Below are 21,752 nucleotides of genomic sequence, written 5' to 3'. Positions count from 1 at the left end.
ATCTTTTATTTGATTATTTTTAGTTCATTCTTTTTGCTATTAGTTCATTCTTTTTTGCTTTTAGTTCATTCTTTTTTCTATTAGTTCATTATTTGAGCTAAATGGCCCTTAAATTGAAAAGCAGTACAAATGAACTCTGAAAAGGTTGAGAGGGTTACGAAAAAAACTGGATACAAAACAGACAATCTCTTTGTAAGTATCCGGGTTTCGGACGAAAATTCATCTGTTACAAAGGGATTTCATTTGTTCAAATGTAACTGCAGTGATATTCTACATCAAAGGCATCATCATAATAGTTGTTGATAGAAAGTCTTCACTTTTTCTTCGCTTGTGTTCTTTGCTTATTGCGCCGTAACCATGGATAATCTTCATCGTTTAACAGGATGCTTGGGTCAGCCTTGATTTTGAAGGGAGGAATTTCATGGAACTTTTCATAATATTCAGACACGTCTGTCTTGCCCTCCAATCCCAAGATGTCTCTTTTTCCTGAAAGAACTATGTGGCGCTTTGGCTCATCATATGATGTATCCGCTTCCTTATATTTTCTTTTTCTCGATTTGGTAGACATGTCCTTCACATAGAAAACCTGCGCCACATCATTGGCTAGGACGAATGGCTCTTCTGTGTACCCCAGATTGTTCAGATCCACTGATGTCATTCCGTACTGTGGGTCTACCTGTACCCCGCCTCCTGACAGATTGACCCATTTCTACTTAAACAAAGGGACCTTAATATCATTTCCATAGTCAAGTTCCCATATGTCCACTATGTAACCATAATATGTGTCCTTTCCCCTATTGGTTGCTGCATCAAAGCGGACACCATTGTTTTGGTTGGTGCTCTTTTGATCTTGGGCGATTGTGTAAAATGTATTCCCATTTATCTCGTACCCTTTGTAGGTCATTACAGTCGAAGATGGTTCCCTCGCCAACGAGTACAGGTCATCAGAAACAGTGTTGTCACACCTGAGACGTGTTTGGAACCAACTGCCGAAACTCCTGATGTGTTCACATGTAATCCAGTCCTCACTGGTCCGGGTGTTTGGAGTGCAGAATGTTCTTGTGTTCATTGACATAGGTCACTAATGATCCACAAGTGTAAGGGATCAATTGTAGTCCTTTCAATAAGTAAGAGTGTCGAACCCAACGAGGAGCAGAAGGAAATGATAAGCGGTTTTCGGTAAGGTCTTCTCTGCAAGCACTGAAATTGTAGGTGATAGATAGTTTTGTGATAAGATAAATAGTAACGAGTAACAAATAAATAAAGTAAGTAAAGTGTAGCAAGGTGGCCCAATACTTTATGTAGCAAAGGATAATCCTAGACAATTTCTAATAATGAGAAAGAAGCTCCCGAGGACACATGGGAATTATCATCAAGCTAGTTTTCGTCACACTCATATGATTCGCGTTCGGTACTTTGATAATTTGATATGTGGGTGGACCGGTGCTTGGGTACTGCCCTAACTTGGAAAAACATCCCACTTATGATTAACCCCTATTGCAAGCATCCACAACTACAAAAGAAGTATTAAGGTAAACCTAACCACAACATTAAACATATGGATCCAAATCAGCCCCTAACGAAGCAACGCATAAACTAGGGTTTAAGCTTCTGTCACTCTAGCAACCCATCATCTACTTATTACTTCCCTATGCCTTCCTCTAGGCCCAAATAATGCTGAAGTGTCATGTAGTCGACGTTCACATAACACCACTAGAGGAAAAGACAACATACATCTCATCAAAATATCGAACAAATACCAAATTCACATGACTACTAATAGCAAGACTTCACCCATGTCCTCAGGAACAAACATAACTACTCACAAAGCATATTCATGTTCATAATCAGATGAGTAATAATATGCATAAAGGATCTGAACATATGATCTTCCACCAAGTAAACCAATTAGCATCAACTACAAGGAGTAATCAACACTACTAGCAACCCACAGGTACCAATTTGTGGTTTTGAGAGGAGATGGTGGTGGTGAAGATGTTGATGGAGATTGACCCCCTCGCGATGAGAGGATCGGTGGTGATGACGTTGGTGATGATTTCCCCCTCTCGGAGGGAAGTGTCCCCGGCAGAACAGCTCCGCCGGAGCCCTAGATTGATTCCGCCAAGGTTCCGCCTCGTGGCGGCGGAGTTTTGTCCCGTAAGCTTGCCCACGATTTTTTCCAGGGTGAAAGCGATGATATAGCAGAAGATGGACACCGGAGGCCCACCAGGGGGCCCAGGAGATAGGGGGCGCGCCCTCCTGTCTCCTGGACAGGCCGTGGGCCCCCTGGTGTATTTCTTTCACCCAAAAATGCTTATTAATTCCAAAAAGATGTTTCGTGGAGTTTCAGGACTTTTGGAGCTCTGCAGAATAGGTTTTCAATGTTTGCTCCTTTTCCAGCCAGAATTCCAGCTGCCGGCATTCCCCCTCTTCATGGTAAACCTTGTAAAATAAGAGAGAATAGCCATAAGTATTGAGATATAATGTGTAATAACAGCCCATAATTCAATAAATATTGATATAAAAGCATGATGCAAAATGGACGTATCAACTACCCCAAGCTTAGACCTCGCTTGTCCTCAAGCGGAAGCCGAAATTGAAAAATATGTCCACATGTTTAGAGATAGAGGTGTCGATAAAAAAAATACAGACATGAGGGCATCATGATTATTCTTGTAACAGCAACATAAATAGATCTTATCATATGATATCTTATGCTTAAGTAACAATCAATTCACAATGTCAAGTATGGTTCAAAAACTTCATGGGGAACTAACAAACTATAATCTCAGTCATTGAAGCAATTGCAATTTGTCGTAACATCAGAAAGAGTCAACAATAGAGCTTTTCAGCAAGCTCACATACTCAACTATCTTGTAGTATTCTATAATTGCTAACACTCACGCAATACTTGTGCTTATGGAGTTTCAGCCGGACACTGAGAAAGATAGGGCTTATTGTGTTGCCTCCCAACGTATTCACGTTTAGGTGATGTCAACAATAATAGCCCATGCTAACTAACATCCAATTGGATATATATAACTAACATCCAATTTTTATTGCTTGCAATATGACAACTTACTCAATCCATAGGTAGATATGGTGGACTCTCATGGCAAAACTGGGTTTAAGGATATTTGGAAGCACAAGTAGTATCTCTACTTGGTGCAAGGAATTTGGCTAGCATGAGGGGGAAAGGCAAGCTCAACATGTTTGGAAGGTCAATGAAAATATACTTTAACTGAGATGCGCGAAAACATAAACCATTATGTTCTCTTCCTTGTCCAACGTCAACTCTTTTAGCATGTCATACCTAATGAGTACTCCCAATTATAAAAAGGTGTCGAAGATAATATATTTGTATGTGAACCCCTCTTTCCTTATCACTTCCTATTAATTGCAATGATGACCAAAACTATGTTCATCAACTCTCAACAATTTTAATGCCTCATACTTTCTATGTGTGAAGTTATCACTATCCATAAGATCAATATGAACTCTTTTATTCTTTCTACTTTCTCAAGATCATAGCAACATCGCAAAGCCCTTGACTCAACACTAATCTTTATTATAGATAGCTCACGGACTCGATTACAAAAAGAGATCACAAAGAAAAACTCAAACTACTTGATATCAAAACTTTAATCTACTAGATCAAGATACTACTAAAAGAGATCAAACTAAATAAAGTGGTAAAGATAGGAGTGTGATGGTGATACGATACCGGGGCACCTCCCCCAAGCTTGGCAGTTGCCAAGGGGAGTGCCCATACCCATGTGATTATTTTTCCTTCTTCACGGTTGGTGTTATGATCTTCTTGGCGATGATGCCCTTCAGGATATGGTTCTCCTCCTCGAGCTTGTTGACTTGTTGTTTGAGATCCATAATTTCTTTACGGAGCTTGCCCATAACGGCCAAAGCTCCTTTTACCCAAGGATGTTGCATAGCTTCTAGAGAACAAGTGAAACTCTTTTTCATATTTTCATAAGAAATGAATCTAAAGTTGGAAGGGGTGACCGAAGTAGGGATAGTCAGGCTAGGTAGTTCCCCCATAGTGAATTCTGCTTGAAGACGAGAGGTAACTTCTTGATCCTCCTCCATGGCATCTAGCCTTTTCAAATCTGCCTCCATCTCATCCTCCGTTGATGGTCGAAAGTGATATGAATCGCTATTTGCTCCTAGACCTGGTGTTGGGTGAGACACTCGACTCTCCCCGACTGACTCCTGAGAAGACATCTTGCTTTATTCTGCAACAAGAACAGCTCGAAACGAAAACAGAAGATATTTGCGTGATACGGTGGTCAAACCTTCGGGAGTATATATAATGATTTTTTACTGACCAAAATACATAATATGCAAGAAAACGGAGTCCGGGAGGCACACGAGGTGCCCACGAGACAGGGGGGCACGCCCAGTAGGGGGGCGCCCTCCACTCTCGTGGGGGCCTCGTGTCCCTTTTGGACTACTTCTTTCTTCCTAAAATTCTTAAATAATCCAAAAGATAAAAATTGCCATTGGAGTTCTTTTGGAGTCGGTTTACTTACCGTACCACATACCTATACCTTTTCGGAGTCTGGAACATTCTGGAAAGTGTCCCTTATGTATTCCTCAGGGGTTACGGTTTCAATAATATTAGTTTCAACATTGATAGGATTACCTAAAATATAATATTTAATTCTTTGACCGTTTACCACCCTTGGACTTGTGCCTTCAAAGTTGTTGATTTTTATAGCACCAGAATGATAGACCTCCTCGATAATGTAAGGACCTTCCCATTTTGAGAGAAGTTTTCCTGCAAAAAATCTTAAACAAGAGTTGAATAATAATACATAATCTCCTACGTTAAACTCATGCTTTTGTATCCTTTTATCATGCCAACGTTTGACTTTTTCTTTGAATAGCTTGGCATTCTCATATGCTTGGGGTCTCCATTCATCAAGGGAGCTAATATCAAACAACCTCTTCTCACCGGCAAGTTTGAAGTCATAATTGAGCTCTTTGATAGCCCAATATGCCTTATGTTCAAGTTCAAGAGGTAAATGACAAGCTTTTCCATAAACCAACTTATATGGAGACATACCCATAGGATTTTTGTATGCAGTTCTATAGGCCCATAATGCATCATCAAGTTTGTTGGACCAATTCTTTCTAGATCTATTCACAGTCTTTTGCAAAATTAATTTGAGCTCTCTATTGCTCAACCCTACTTGACCACTAGACTGCGGATGATAAGGAGATGCGATTCTATGATTGAGATCATATTTAGCAAGCATCTTACGGAAAGCACCATGAATAAAATGTGAACCACCATCAATCATAAGATATCTAGGGACTCCAAACCTTGGAAAAATAACTTCTTTAAGCATTTTAATAGAAGTGTTATGATCAACACTACTAGTTGGAATAGCTTCTACCCACTTAGTAACGTAATCAACAACAACTAAAATATGTGTATAATCATTAGAGGCAGGAAAAAGTCCCATATAATCAAAGCCCCAAACATCAAACGGTTCAATAACAAGAGAATAATTCATAGGCATTTCTTGACGTCTACTAATGTTACCTATTCTTTGACATTCATCGCAAGATTAGACAAACATACGAGCATCTTTGAAGAGAGTAGGCCAATAAAAACCAGATTGTAGTACCTTTTTTGCAGTTCTATCTCCAGCGTGGTGTCCTTCATAGGATTCAGAGTGACACTTGCATAGGATCTGTTCCTGTTCATGCTCAGGCACACAACGTCTAATAACACCATCTACTCCTTCTTTATAAAGGTGTGGATCATCCTAGAAGTAATGTCTTAAATTATAAAAGAACTTTTTCTTTTGCTCATATGTGAAACTAGGCGGTATAAATTTAGCAACAATGTAATTAGCATAATCAGCATACCAAGGAGCAGTACGAGAAGCATTAACGACCGCTAATTGTTCATCAGGAAAGCTATCATTAATAGGCAGTGGGTCATCAAGAGCATTCTCTAACCTAGACAAGTTATCTGCAACGGGGTTCTCAGCTCCTTTTCTATCAATAATATGCAAGTCAAATTCTTGGAGCAAGAGAACCCATCTAATGAGTCTAGGCTTAGCATCTTTCTTTTCCATGAGATATTTAATAGCAGCATGATCAGTGCGAATAGTAACTTTAGAATCAACGATATAAGGTCTAAACTTATCACATGCAAACACAACTGCTAAGAATTCTTTTTCAGTAGTAGCATAATTTCTCTGGGCAGTATCAAGAGTCTTACTAGCATACCAGATAACATTCAATTTCTTATCGACTCTTTGCCCTAGAATAGCACCTATAGCATAATCACTAGCATCGCACATAATTTCAAAAGGTAAATTCCAATCAGGTGGCTGAACAATAGGTGAAGTGATCAAAGCTTTCTTAAGTATTTCAAATGCTTCTACACAATCATCATCAAAGACAAAAGGAATATCTTTTTGCAATAAATTAGTCAGAGGCCTAGAGATTTTAGAAAAGTCCTTAATGAACCTCCTATAAAAACTGGCGTGACCAAGGAAACTTCTTATACCTTTTATGTCCTTGGGACATGGCATCTTTTCAATAGCATCAACTATGGCTTTATCAACTTCAATACCTCTCTCGGAGATCTTATGCCCCAAGACAATGCCTTCATTAACCATAAAGTGACACTTTTCCCAATTCAGGACGAGACTTGTGTCTTCGCATCTCTGCAAAACTCGATCAAGGTTGCTCAAACAATCATCAAAAGAGGATCCATAAACTGAGAAATCATCCATGAATACCTCACAAATCTTTTCACAAAAATCAGAGAATATAGCCATCATGCATCTTTGAAAGGTAGCAGGTGCATTACATAAACCAAAAGCATACGTCTATAAGCAAAAGTACCACAAGGGCAAGTAAAAGTAGTTTTAAATTGATCCTTCGCTGACACAGGTATTTGAGAGAAGCCAGAATAACCATCTAGAAAGCAGAAATGTGTGTGTTTGGATAGTCTTTCTAGCATTTTATCAATAAAAGGTAAAGGGTAATGATCTTTCTTAGTAGCTTTATTTAACTTACGGAAATCAATTACCATCCTATAACTTGTAATAATTCTTTGCGGGATCAATTCATCTTTATCATTGGGAACAACAGTAATACCTCCCTTTTTAGGAACACAATGGACATGGCTTACCAATTCACTATCAGCAACGGGATAAATAATACCTGCCTCAAGGAGCTTTAGTATCTCCTTTCTTACCACTTCCTTCATCTTGGGATTTAATCGTCTCTGAGGATCTCTAACTGGTTTGGCATCGTCCTCCAATGTAATTTTGTGTTGGCATAACGTGGGACTAACACCCTTAAGATCATCCAGAGTATATCCAATAGCAGCTCGGTGCTTCTTCAGAGTTTTCAATAATCTTTCTTCTTCTTTCTCTGAAAGGTTATCACTAATAATAACAAGATATATTTCCTTTTCATCAAGATAAGCATACTTAAGATTATCAGGTAATGGTTTGAGTTCAAACATGGGATCACCCTTGGGTGGAGGGGGATCCCCAAGAATTTCAACGGGAAGGTTATGTTTTAGCATAGGTTCCTGTTTAAGGAACACTTCATCTATTTCCTCTCTTTCCTTCATAAACATATTGTTTTCAGGGTCTAGCAAATATTATTCTAACGGATCAGTTGGAGGAACAACAATGGAAGCAAGACCAATAATCTCATCCTTACTAGGTGGTTCCCTATCATGAGGTTGTCTACTAAACTTAGCGAAATTAAACTCATGAGACATACCATCTATGCCAACAGTGACAATATTCTTCTCACAATTAATCTTAGCACTAGCCGTATTCAAGAAGGGTCTACCAAAAATAATGGGACAAAAATCATCTTGTGGGGAACCAAGAACAAGAAAATCAGCAGGGTATTTAACCTTCCCACACAAAACTTCAACATCTCTAACAATCCCAAAGGGTTTAATGGTATCCCTATTAGCAAGCTTAATAGTAACATCAATGTCTTCTAATTCAATGGGTGCAATGTCATGCATAATTTCTTGATATAAGGTATAAGGTATTGCACTAGCACTAGCACCCATATCACATAAGCCATGATAACAATGATCTCCTATTTTAACAGAAATAACAGGCATGCCTACAACAGGTCTACGTGTCTTAGTATCTGGCCTAGCAATATTAGCAGTCTCACCATAGAAATAAATAACATGCCCATCTAAATCATCATCCAAGAGATCTTTAACCATAGCAATATTAGGTTCAACATTAATTTGCTCAGGAGGTGTATAAGTCCTAGTATTACTCTGACGAACAACGATCGAAGCTTTAGCATGATCCTTTATCCTAACAGGAAAAGGAGGGTTTTCAACATAAGTAGTAGGAACTATAGGATCACTATAGGTAATAGTCTTTTCTTCGACTGTAATAGGTGCAACTACTTTCACTTCAACAGGAGGATTATATTTAAACCACTTCTCTTTAGGGAGATCAACGTGAGTATCAAAAGATTCACAGAAAGAAGCTACTATCTCAGAGTCAAGTCCATACTTAGCTCTAAATCCACGAAAAGAATCGGTATCCATAAAAGATTTAACACAATCTAACTTAAGTGTCATACCTGACTCCTTACCATCGTCGGAACCCCAATCTTCAGAGTTGCGTTTAATTCTTTCCAATAAGTCCCATTTGAAATCAATAGTCTTCAGCATATCAGAACCAGCACAGAAAGTATCGAGCAGGTTGCGATTATCAAGAGAAAGCCGAGCATAAAAGTTCTGAATAATCATTTCCCGGGATAACTCATGATTGGGGCATGAATATAACATTGACTTAAGCCTCCCCCAAGCTTGAGCGATGCTTTATCCTTCGCGAGGCCAGAAATTATATATGTAATTACGATCACGATGAACAAGATGCATATGATAGAACTTCTGGTGAAATTCCAACTTCAATCGCTTATAATTCCAAGATCTCGTATCATCACATAGCCTATACCATGTCAATGCATCTCCCTTCAAAGATAAAGGGAAGACCTTCCTTTTGACAACATCATCGGGAATACCTACAAGCTTAAATAATCCACAAACTTCATCCACAAAGATAAGGTCTAAATCGGGATGCAATGTTCCATCTCCTGCAAATGGATTAGCTAGCAGTTTCTCTATCATACCCGAAGGAATCTCAAAGTAAATATTTTCATAAAGTTCAGTAGGTTGAGGAGCAACTCGTTGCTCTTCTGGTTGGGGTGAAGATACCCCAAACAAGCCCCTCAAAGGATTAGTTTCCATAGTGACAAGTAACAGAAAATTTCAGCACACTATATAAATGTTTCCTTACCAAGTTCCACTCACCAAAAGCGCTACACTTCCCGGCAACGGCGCCAGAAAAGAGTCTTGATGACCCACAAGTGTAAGGGATCAATCGTAGTCCTTTCGATAAGTAAGAGTGTCGAACCCAATGAGGAGCAGAAGGAAATGATAAGCGGTTTTCGGTAAGGTTTTCTCTGCAAGCACTGAAATTGTAGGTGATAGATAGTTTTGTGATAATATAAATAGCAAGGAGTAACAAATAAATAAAGTAAGGAACGTGCAGCAAGGTCGCCCAATCCTTTATGTAGCAAAGGATAAGCCTAGACAATTTCTAATAATGAGAAAGAAGCTCTGGAGGATACATGGGAATTATCGTCAAGCTAGCTTTCATCACGCTCATATGATTCGCGGTCGGTATTTTGATAATTTGATATGTGGGTGGACCGGTGCTTGGGTACTGCCCTAACTTGGACAAGCATCCCACTTATGATTAACCCCTATTGCAAGCATCTGCAACTACAAAAGAAGTATTGAGGAAAACCTAACCACAGCATTAAACATATGGATCCAAATCAGCCCCTAACGAAGCAACGCATAAACTAGGGTTTAAGCTTCAGTCACTCTAGCAACCCATCATCTACTTATTACTTCCCTATGCCGTCCTCTAGGCCCAAATAATGGTGAAGTGTCATGTAGTCGACGTTCACATAATACCGCTAGAGGAAAAGACAACATACATCTCATCAAAATATCGAACGAATACCAAATTCACATGACTACTAATAGCAAGACTTCACCCATGTCCTTAGGAACAAACATAACTACTCACAAAGCATATTCATGTTCATAATCAGAGGAGTAATAATAAGCATAAAGGATCTGAACATATGATCTTCCACCAAGTAAACCAATTAGCATCAACTACAAGGAGTAATCAACACTACTAGCAACCCACAGGTACCAATTTGTGGCTTTGATACAAGATTGGATACAAGAGATGAACTACGGTTTTGAGAGGAGATGGTGGTGGTGAAGATGTTGATGGAGATTGACCCCCTCCCGATGAGTGGATCGTTGGTGATGACGTTGGTGACGATTTCCCCCTCTCGAAGGGAAGTGTCCCCGGCAGAATAGCTCCGCCGGAGCCCTAGATTGATTCCGCCAAGGTTCCGCCTCGTGGCGGCGGAGTTTCGTCCCGTAAGCTTGCCCACGATTTTTTCTAGGGTGAAAACGATGATATAGCAGAAGATGGACACCGGAGGCCCACCAGGGGGCCCAAGAGATAGGGGGCGCGCCTTGTAGGGGGGGCCCTCTTGTCTCCTGGACAGGGTGTTGGCCCCCTGGTGTATTTCTTTTGCCCAAAAATTCTTATTAATTCCAAAAAGATGTTTCGTGGAGTTTCAGGACTTTTGGAGCTGTGCAAAATAGGTTTCCAACGTTTGCTCCTTTTCCAGCTAGAATTCCAGCTGCCGGCATTCCCCCTCTTCATGGTAAACCTTGTAAAATAAAAGAGAATAGCCATAAGTATTGATATATAATGTGTAATAACATCCCATAATGCAATAAATATTGATATAAAAGCATGATGCAAAATGGACGTATCAGTCACCAAGGTAGAATTCTGTAGAACCGTGTAGTGTGCTTGAGACCAAGAATGCCCGTCCCTACATACTATTGAGTCCCCTCCTAGCGTGCCTTTTCCACTCAGTCTCCCCTCATACCGCGATTGAGGGAGACCTATCTTCTTAAGGTTAGGAATGAAGTCAACACAAAACACAGTGACATTTCTTTAGGACTCCCATGAACCTCTCAAAGGGGAACATATTGCGTAGAAATACATGGCCCAGAATGACAATCTCGTCGACTAGATGAACTAGGACGTGTGTCATGATATTGAAGAAAGATGGTGGGAACACCAGCTCGAAACTGACAAGACATTGCGCCACATCACTCCTTAACCTTGGTAGGATTTCTGGATCGATCACCTTCTGAGATATTGCATTGAGGAATGAACATAGCTTCACAATGGCTAATCGAACATTTTTCGGTAGAAGCCCCCTCAATACAACCGGAAGCAGTTGCGTCATAATCATGTGGCAGTCATGAGACTTTAGGTTTTGGAACTTTTTCTCTGGCATATTTATTATTCCCTTTATATTCGACGAGAAGCCAGGCGGTACCTTCATACTGAGCAGGCATTCAAAGAAGATTTCCTTCTCTTCTTTGGTAAGAGCGTAGCTGGCAGGACCTTCATACTGCTTTGGAGGCAAGCCGACTTTTTCGTGCAAACGTTGCAGGTCCTCCCGTGCCTCCGTTGTATCTTTTGTCTTCCCATACATGCCCAAGAAGCCTAGAAGCTTCACACAAAGGTTCTTCATCACGTGCATCACGTCGATCGAAGAGCGGACCTCTAGGTCTTTCCAGTAGGGTAGGTCCCAAAATATAGATTTCTTCTTCCACATGGGTGCGTGTCCCGCAGCGTCACTCGGAACGGATAGTCCGTCGGGACCCTTTCCGAAGATTACTTTTAAATCATTGACCATAGCAAGTACGTGATCACCGGTACGCATGGCGGGCTTCTTCCGGTGATCTGCCTCGCCTTTGAAGTGCTTGCCTTTATTTCAACATTGATGGTTGGTCGGAAGTAATCGATGATGCCCCAGGTAAACATTCTTCCTGCATTTATCCAGGTATTTACTTTGGGTGTCATCTAAACAGTGCGGGCATGCGTGGTATCCCTTGTTTGTCTTTCCTGAAAGGTTACTGAGAGTAGGCCAATCATTGATGGTGACAAACAGAAATGCATGCAGGTCAAATTCCTCCTGTTTGTGCTCATCCCACACACGTACACCTTTTCCAGTCCACAACTGTAAAAGTTCTTCAACTAATGGCCTTAGGTACACATCAATGTCGTTGCCGGGTTGCTTAGGGCCTTGGATGAGAACTGGCATCATAATGAACTTCCGCTTCATGCACAACCAAGGAGGAAGGTTATAGATACATAGAGTCACGGGCCAGGTGATGTGATTGCTGCTCTGCTCCCCGAAAGGATTAATGCCATCCGCGCTTAAACCAAACCATACGTTCCTTGCATCACTTGCAAACTCCTTCCAGTATTTTTTCTCGATTTTTCTCCACTGCGACCCGTCAGTGGGTGCTCTCAACTTCCTGTCTTTCTTATGGTCATCTCTGTGCCATCGCATCGACTTGGCATGTTTCTAAACAGGCATTTCAATCATGGTATTATAGGAGCATACCACATCACCTTGTCAGGAACCCTCTTTCGGGGGCGCTCGCCGTCAACATCACCAGGGTCATCTCGTCTGATCTTATACCGCAATGCACCGCATATCAGGCATGCGCTCAAATCCTCGTATGCACCACGGTACAGGATGCAGCCATTAGGGCATGCATGTATCTTCTGCACCTCCAATCCTAGAGGGAAAACAACCTTCTTTGCTGCATACGTACTGTCGGGCAATTCGTTATCCTTTGGAAGATTCTTCTTCAATATTTTCAGTAGCTTCTCAAATCCTTTGTCAGGCAGAGCATTCTCTCCCTTCCACTGGAGCAATTCCAGTACGGTACCGAGCTTTGTGTTGCCATCTTCGCGAATGGGGTATAAACCTTTTTTGTGATCCTCTAGCATGCGATCGAACTTCACCTTCTCCTTTTGACTTTCACACTGACTCCTTGCATCAACAATGACCCGGTGGAGATCATCATCGGGCACATCGTCTGGTTCCTCTTGATCTTCAACAGCTTCCCCCGTTGCAGCATCACCGTATTCGGGGGGCACATAGTTCTCATCGTCCTCTTCTTCTTCGCTGTCTTCCATCATAACCCCATGCTTGGTCCAAACATTATAGTGTGGTATGAAACCCTTATAAAGCAGGTGGGTGTGAATGATTTTTGAGTCAGAGTAAGACTTCATATTCCCACATACAGGGCATGGACAACACATAAAACCATTCTGCTTGTTTGCCTCAGCCACTTCGAGAAAATCATGCACGCCATTAATGTACTCGGAGGTGTGTTTGCCACCATACATCCATTGCCAGTTTATCTACGTGCATTATATATAATTAAGTGTGTCAAAAACCATTACAGAACATCATGAATAGATAATTAAGTGACCAAATTAACAGAAGTTCACCATCTCACATTAAAACCAAAGTACATACATAGTTCTCATCTAACAACATATAGCTCTCCAGAGCATCTAATTAATTAAACCATACATTGAAACTATGTAAAACATTTCAATGCCAAAACAAATGCGATCATAATCGCAACCAAGGTAATAACTGATCCAACGGCATAATGATAACAAGCCTTGGTATGAATGGCATATTTTCTAATCTTTCTAATCTTCAAGCGCATTGCATCCATCTTGTTCTTGTGATCATCGATGACATCCGCAACATGCAACTCCAATATCATCATCTCCTCCTCAATTTTTTTAGTTTTTCCTTCAAGAAATTGTTTTCTTCATCTACTAAATTTAACCTCTAGAGAATAGGGTCGGTTGGAATTTCCGGTTCACATACCTCCTAGATAAATAAAATCTATGTCACGTTGGTCAGCATAATTGTCATAAACAATAAATGAACCAAATAGTTATAAAGATAATATATACCACATATGAATCATAGACAGGACGAGGGTCGATGAGGGCAGATACCAAAACCATCACACTAAATAATAACAAGCAATAATAAAAGTAAGAAAATTATACAAGTATCTATATAAACATACAAGTAAGAATTTTTTCCTTTCAGAAAGAAGATAAGAACAATGTGTGGAGGGCCCTTGGGAGGAAGGAGGGGATGCGGACAATGTGTGGATGAAGATGGCGACTTGCATTCGTAAGGTGGCCTCAAAGGAGTTTGGAGTGTCCAGGGGAAGGAGAAGCGAAGATAAGGATACCTGGTGGTGGAATGATGATGTCCAGAAGGCGATTAAAGAGAAGAAAGATTGCTTTAGACGCCTATACCTGGATAGGAGTGCACACAACATAGAGAAGTACAAGATGGCGAAGAAGGCCGCAAAGCGAGCTGTTGGTGAAGCAAGGGGTCGGGCGTATGAGGACCTCTACCAACGGTTAGGCACGAAGGAAGGCAAAAGGGACATCTATAAGATGGACAAGATCCGAGAGAGGAAGACAAGGGATATTGGCCAAGTCAAATGCATCAAGGACGGAGCAGGCCAACTCTTGGTGAAGGACGAGGAGATTAAGCATAGATGGCGGGAGTACTTCGAAAAGCTGTTCAATGGGGAGAATGAAAGCTCTACCATTGAACTGGATGACTCTTTTGATGAGACTAGCATGCGTTTTGTGCGTTGAATCCAGGAGTCTGAGGTCAAGGAGGCTTTAAAAAGGATGAAGGGAGGCAAGGCGATGGGCCCGGATTGTATCCCCATTGAGGTGTGGAAAGGTCTCGGGGGCATAGCGATAGTATGGCTAACCAGGCTTTTCAATCTCATTTTTCGGGCAAACAAGATGCCAGAAGAATGGAGATGGAGTATATTAGTACCAATCTTCAAGAACAAGGGGGATGTTCAGAGTTGTACTAATTACCGTGGAATTAAGCTGATGAGCCATACAATGAAGCTATGGGAGAGAGTCATTGAGCACCGCTTAAGAAGAATGACAAGCGTGACCAGAAACCAGTTTGGTTTCATGCCTGGGAGGTCGACCATGGAAGCCATTTTCTTGGTACGACAGCTTATGGAGAGATATAGGGAGCAAAAGAAGGACTTGCATATGGTGTTCATTGACTTGGAGAAGGCCTATGATAAGATACCGCGGAATGTCATGTGGTGGGCCTTGGAGAAACACAAAGTCCCAGCAAAGTACATTACCCTCATCAAGGACATGTACGATAATGTTGTGACAAGTGTTCGAACAAGTGATGTCGACACTGATGACTTCCCGATTAAGATAGGACTGCATCAGGGGTCAGCTTTGAGCCCTTATCTTTTTGCATTGGTGATGGATGAGGTCACAAGGGATATACAAGGAGATATCCCATGGTGTATGCTCTTTGCGGATGATGTGGTGCTAGTTGACGATAGTCGGGCGGGGGTAAATAGGAAGTTAGAGTTATGGAGACAAACCTTGGAATCGAAAGGGTTTAGGCTTAGTAGGACTAAAACCGAGTACATGATGTGCGGTTTCAGTATTACTAGGTGTGAGGAGGAGGAGGTTAGCCTTGATGGTCAGGTGGTACCTCGGAAGGACACCTTTCGGTATTTGGGGACAATGCTGCAGGAGGATGGGGGTATTGATGAAGATGTGAACCATCGGATCAAAGCCGGATGGATGAAGTGGCGCCAAGCTTCTGGCATTCTCTGTGACAAGAGAGTGCCACAAAAGCTAAAAGGCAAGTTCTACAGGACGGTGGTTCAACCCGCAATGTTGTATGGCGCTGAGTGTTGGCCGACTAAAAGGCGACATGTTCAACAGTTAGGTGTGGTGGAGATGCGTATGTTGAGATGGATGTGTGGCCACACGAGGAAGGATCGAGTCCGGAATGATGATATACGAGATAGAGTTGGGGTAGCACCAATTGAAGAGAAGCTTGTCCAACATCGTCTGAGATGGTTTGGGCAGATCCAGCGCAGGCCTCCAGAAGCTCCAGTGCATAGCGGATGGCTAAAGCGTGCGGAGAATGTCAAGAGAGGGCGGGGTAGACCGAATTTGACATGGGAGGAGTCCGTTAAGAGAGACCTGAAGGATTGGGGTATCACCGAAGAGCTAGCTATGGACAGGGGTGCATGGAAGCTTGCTATCCATGTGCCAGAGCCATGAGTTGGTTGCGAGATCTTATGGGTTTCACCTCTAGCCTACCCCAACTTGCTTGGGACTAAAGGCTTTGTTGTTGTTGTTGTTGTTGTAGAAAGAAGATAAGAACAAGAGGCTCACTACGGTGGTGCCGGCGACGAGATCGGCGCGGGCGATCGCCGGCGGTGAAGACGGGGACGGGACATGATGGACCGCTAAATCTAGACAAATATTGAGGAAAATGGAGCTTGGAGGTCGAGCTTGGAGAGGAGAAAGCTTAAGTAGTGTGGCTCGGGCATTCCATCGAACACCTGGTGTGCATAGGAGGTGAGCTGATACGACCATGACTACAGCTAGTGGTGTTGTTGTTCAGACATCGTCGCTAATAATGCACCACATGTAAAAAATAAGTATGTGCCAAAAATACTTCAATTTGGTATTGATAGTAAAGAAGTCGAGGCTTTTGCTGCGACTACGGATAAAAATGCAACTAGAAAATCTGAGATATGTTCTGTTCAGCCGGAAGACGAATATCAAGATAAAGAAAGAGAAAAAGAACTGCATATGATCATGCATGCACCCTATCCTATATGTGTACGTGATTTCTTTGGAAGTTCTGATGGGCTTGCAAAGAGATTAGCACATTGGGAGTTCGATGTCCACGGTCCAGTCCTAGATGCGTGTCATACAAAGAAATCAAGGTACCAGGTGGACTACTACTTTGGTATAGATCGGCCACCAGATTGTTTCAAGTCCAGGCGGTGTACACCACGTGACGTGCTCTCCTTGCGAGCCTGCGGATGGGGACCACCAGGAGATAATTATGTCAAGTTAGAGGACATATATTATGTCAAGTTTTGTTTAGGAAATAAAAACAGCCGAGATGTAAACGGCAAATTCTTTCGAATTCTAGGGTTATCTTTAGGCAAGTCTTTGGAGTTGTTTTATTTAAATTTTAGCCGTGAGAGTAGAGATAGGATTTTTCTTCCTTGCTTATCAAGTTGTTTAGATAGTTCGGCTGATATAAAATCTAAGGTACGCACATGTAAACAGGAGGTTATTTTTATATGAAATAGTTTTTCAAGGTAGACACCCGTATCAAGTTTTGGAGGGATCTTTATAAAACCTCAGTGTTGCGATTTCTCTTCGTGGAAATTGTTTTGCGCGTGAGTACCTTCGTCGAGATTGGTTTTCTCATGCTGGGCCGCAAGGTTCAAACCCTCTACTTTATGTACATCGCATGCGCGGGCGAGAGGTTGCTACTGTTGGTGGTGGAGTGTCGTGCAAGATCGGGCCGCAACAACCGATCGGATCTCACCATTGAGGTTCGGTCTACATCATGAGCTAGAGCACCACAAAGCTCCCCCTCGCCGGCCAGGAAAAACAGAGCACTGGGAGTGCTCTGCTCGCGGGCGAGGGGTATATATAGGCAACTCAATGGTCCAGGTTCGTGGCATGAACCGGGACTAAAGGTCACCCTTTCGTACCGGTTCATGCCACGAACCGGGTCCACTGGAGGTGGGCCAGGAGCGAGGACCATTAGTCCCGGTTCGTGCCACCAACCGGACCGAAAGGTCACAGACGAACCGGGACCAATGCCCCCACGAGTCCCGGCAGGCCCCTGGCCTCACGAACCGGGACCAATGGGCCCATGGGTACCGGTTCGTGACCGAACCAGGACTAATGGGCTAACCAGGCCCAAACGTATGCCCTGTTTTCTACTAGTGTCACCTTGGCAGTAATCCTCTTTCTGGGGAGCTCGCCCTCAACATTACTAGGGTCATTGCGGCTAAACTTATATTGCAATGCATCGCATATCGGGTATGCATTCAAATTATCGTACTCCTCACCGCGGTAGAGGATGCAGTCATTAGGGCATGCTTGTATCTTCTACACCTCTAATCCTTTTTTGCTTCGTACGTACTATCGGACAATTCGTTGTCCTTTGGAAGCATCTTCTTCAACATTTTCAGCAACTTTTCAAATCCCTTGTCAGATACACCATTCTCTGCCTTCCATTGCAGAAATTCCAGTGTGGTACCCAGCTTTTTCTTGTCATCTTCGTAATTTGGGTACAACAGTTTCTTGTGATCCTCTAACACGCGCTGCAACTTCAACTTCTCCTTTTCACTTGCGTTGTTTCTCTTTGCACCAGCAATGGCCCGACCAAGATCATCAGCGGGCTTATTTGATGCCTCTTCTTCAGCTTCTTCCCTTATTGTAGTACCATCGTATTCAGGGAACCCAAGATAGCTGTCATCATCCTCTTCTTCTTCATTCTCTTCCGTTAGAACCACTCTTTCTCCATGCTTGGTCCAATAATTACAGCCGGACATGAAATCGGACGTAAACAGGTGGATGTGAATGACTCTTAAGCTAGAGTAATTGCTATTATTCTTAAGCACAACACATGGACAACACATAAAAACATTCCGTTTGTTTGCCTCAGCCGCATGCAGAAAACTATGCACACCATCAATGAACTGAGGAGAGCGTCGGTCATAGTACATCCATTGCATCTCATCTTCATTACACAACACCAAAAAGACCAAATTAATACAAGTTCATACATAAAGTTCATACACACTTATTCTCATAAAACAACAAAAAACTATCTAGTTAAAGCATTTAAATGCAACAACAAATGCGATTAAGATCGCACCTAAGGTAACAATTGATCCAATGACATAGTGATACCAATCCTCTTTATTAACATCATATTTTCTAATCTTCCTAATCTCAAGCGCATTGCATCCATCTTGATCTTGTGATCATCGACGACATCGGCAACATACAACTCCAATTTCATCTTATCTTCTTGAATTCTTTTCAATTTTTCTTTCAAATACTCGTTTTCTCTTTCAACTAAATTTAACTTCTTGACAAGAGGGCTGGTTGCAATTTTTGAATCGCATACCTTCTGGATAAAAATATCTATGTCAACTGGATGGGCATAATTGTCATAAACGCGAAATGCAACAAATAGTTATAAAAGAGAATATACCACATCCCAAATCATAAACCGGACGAGGGCCGACGGGGAAGGATATGAAGACCATGACACTATGTATAACAAACAATCATACAAGTAAGAAAATTATACAAGTAACTATCTAAATCATACAAATAAGATTTTTTTTATAACAAGGATAAGAACAAGAGGCTCACCAAGGTGGGGCCGGCGACGGGACGGTGCGGGTGATCGATGGTGGTTAGGACAGGGACAGGAAGGCACTAAGTAAACCACACCTACACATATGCAAACTAAAAAGTTAATTTAAGCTCAAATTGCATATAAATCAAATAAACTCCCACATAATTATTCCCAAACTAAAACCCACATATATACTTATAGAGCATTGCACGAGTTAATCTAGCAATGAGAGATGAAATGACGAATTTACTAACCTTTGTGAACACTTGGATAGATGGGGTGCTTCAAATCTTGACAAATCTTTGGCAAAAATGAAGGATGAGCTCGAGCAAGGGAAGAGAACAGAGGAGAGAAAGGAGAAAACAGAGAATGGGTTCAGGCTGGATGAAGGGTTTATATAGGGACGTCTTTAGTCCCGGTTGATTATATAAACCGGGACTAAAGGGGCTCGTGGGGTCCCAGCCTGACGCTAGTCTGCCACCACCCATATAGTCCCGGTTTGTATCACCAACCGGGACTATAGGTAAAAAATGAACCAGAACTAATGATGCATGTGCCCCCGTCCGCTCCTAGCCGTTGGAACCGGGACTAGTGGTCACATTAGCCCCAGGCCAAAGCCAGACCGGGACTAAAGGGCCAGACGTCTGTTTTCTACTGGTGATACATGCCTACCATTCTAGTTCGCCAAAAGCATCCATTACGATCAATCTGATATGTTGCTCCTTTCTTTGATTCCCGATGAAGAGCTAGCACAATAGATAGACAGGAGACGTCTCGTTTAATACAAAATCAGTTTTGGCTATCCCGCGTCAGACGACCAGATCCATTCATCGGACCACGCGGCCACACGCGTACGTCTAATCCACCTGACCTACCCGCTGACTTCCCCAAGAAGAAAGAGGCAAAGAGGTCGTTGGATATATAAAACCTCTCCAATCAGTCTCATTACTTGTAGTTGCCATGAATACCACAAGGAGAAACGTAAACAGAACTGATGACTTGGTCACAAAACCAACACAAGAAGCGACATATCATATGTTCTGGTGTGTGAACTGCTTTTTTAATTGATCAACGAATATATCTCTGACCTCAAAGGTATTAGTAAAACTACACCAGCCCAGGAACACACGTTTCCATCAATTTGCACTCAATCGATCCATAAGTGGAATGGTGAAACAAATGCACAAGTGCGGGAGCTGGAATATTGTTGTGTTCACTTTTCACTTTTTTAATCAACTTACCACCCATAGTTAAATAATTCTATTTATGGCAACACAAGACAAACTTTTCACTTTTCTAATCCAAACTAACCACATCCATAGTTGATAGTCTAAACACAAGACAAACTTTTCACTTTTCACTTTTTAAATCCAAACATACCACCCATAACAAACAAAAACATCATTTTTCTGAGAGGTCCTAGATTTCACTTTTTAATCCAAACTTACCAATTTACTGTTCAAATAAATTCACAAAGAATATCGATTCATTGCCCTGTTTATTTGACATAGACTTATGGTGGAATTTACTCGGTTAGATCATTGTGGATAGTAGAACAAGAGACGATTGTTAACGAGGTTCAATGATTAACGTCTACATCCCCCGACAAGGCTACGACTACCGTTCATGTACTAAATCGACAAAATACAATCTATGGAAAACCCCATTGAGGCCATCAGTGCTATGGGCGTAAGGATATTCCCCTTTGTCTTGTGTTTAGACTATCAACTTCAGCTATTCTATTTTGGTTACGCTGCATCATATATTAGGCTCAGACTACACATATTTCATTCAAATATCTTACCCTCCACCTAATTTGTATTCAATTGTAGTCTTACACACATATTCGACACTAACTCTAACTAATTGTACATTCTGTAGCAAGTAAAAGTATGATCTGAAAGACAGCAATAAACGAGAGATGCATTAAATAAACAACATTAGAATGCTTGAATAACCAACTGGTGGCTCCACTAGAAGCCCCTACAAATAGCATGATATTCTCTAGCTCTCATACCAACCGAACATAATTGAAGTTTGAAAAGATAGAGTAATTCAAGTGAGAAACATGAGTTATCATAGACCAATCCAGAAGTATGAGAGGGATGGATGCCGGAGCTCTCTCAGCGATTTGAACTTTTCAGCCGTTGGATCTCTCCCTTGATGCGTTTTCGTCCGTTGGATCGATAGGTGGAGGAACCTGCGCCGTCGGATGGAACTCGGATCGAAAAAAATAAACTGCTGGCGCCTCCCCACGCTCGTTTTTATTGCGTTCTAACCGTTCTAGAGTCGCTGCCGTGTGGGTCCGTCCGCTGGTGGGGCTCAGTTGTCGGCGACCGCGGCTTGGTCCCGGCCCGGTCGCCCCGTCGTGCGCGTCGGCGGGGGAAAGATCTCGTGCCACCGCACGTAGAATCCTGCCCCCGCCGAGGGTGTTTCGGTCTTTTCGCTCCCGGGGGTCGTGTGTGGCGTGCGGTGATTAGCTCGTCCGGCTATTCGTTCGTCCT

This window comes from Triticum aestivum, chromosome 2B, assembly GCF_018294505.1.
Source record: "Triticum aestivum cultivar Chinese Spring chromosome 2B, IWGSC CS RefSeq v2.1, whole genome shotgun sequence".
NCBI lineage: Eukaryota > Viridiplantae > Streptophyta > Magnoliopsida > Poales > Poaceae > Triticum > Triticum aestivum.
Note: the sequence above shows the minus strand (reverse complement) of the source record.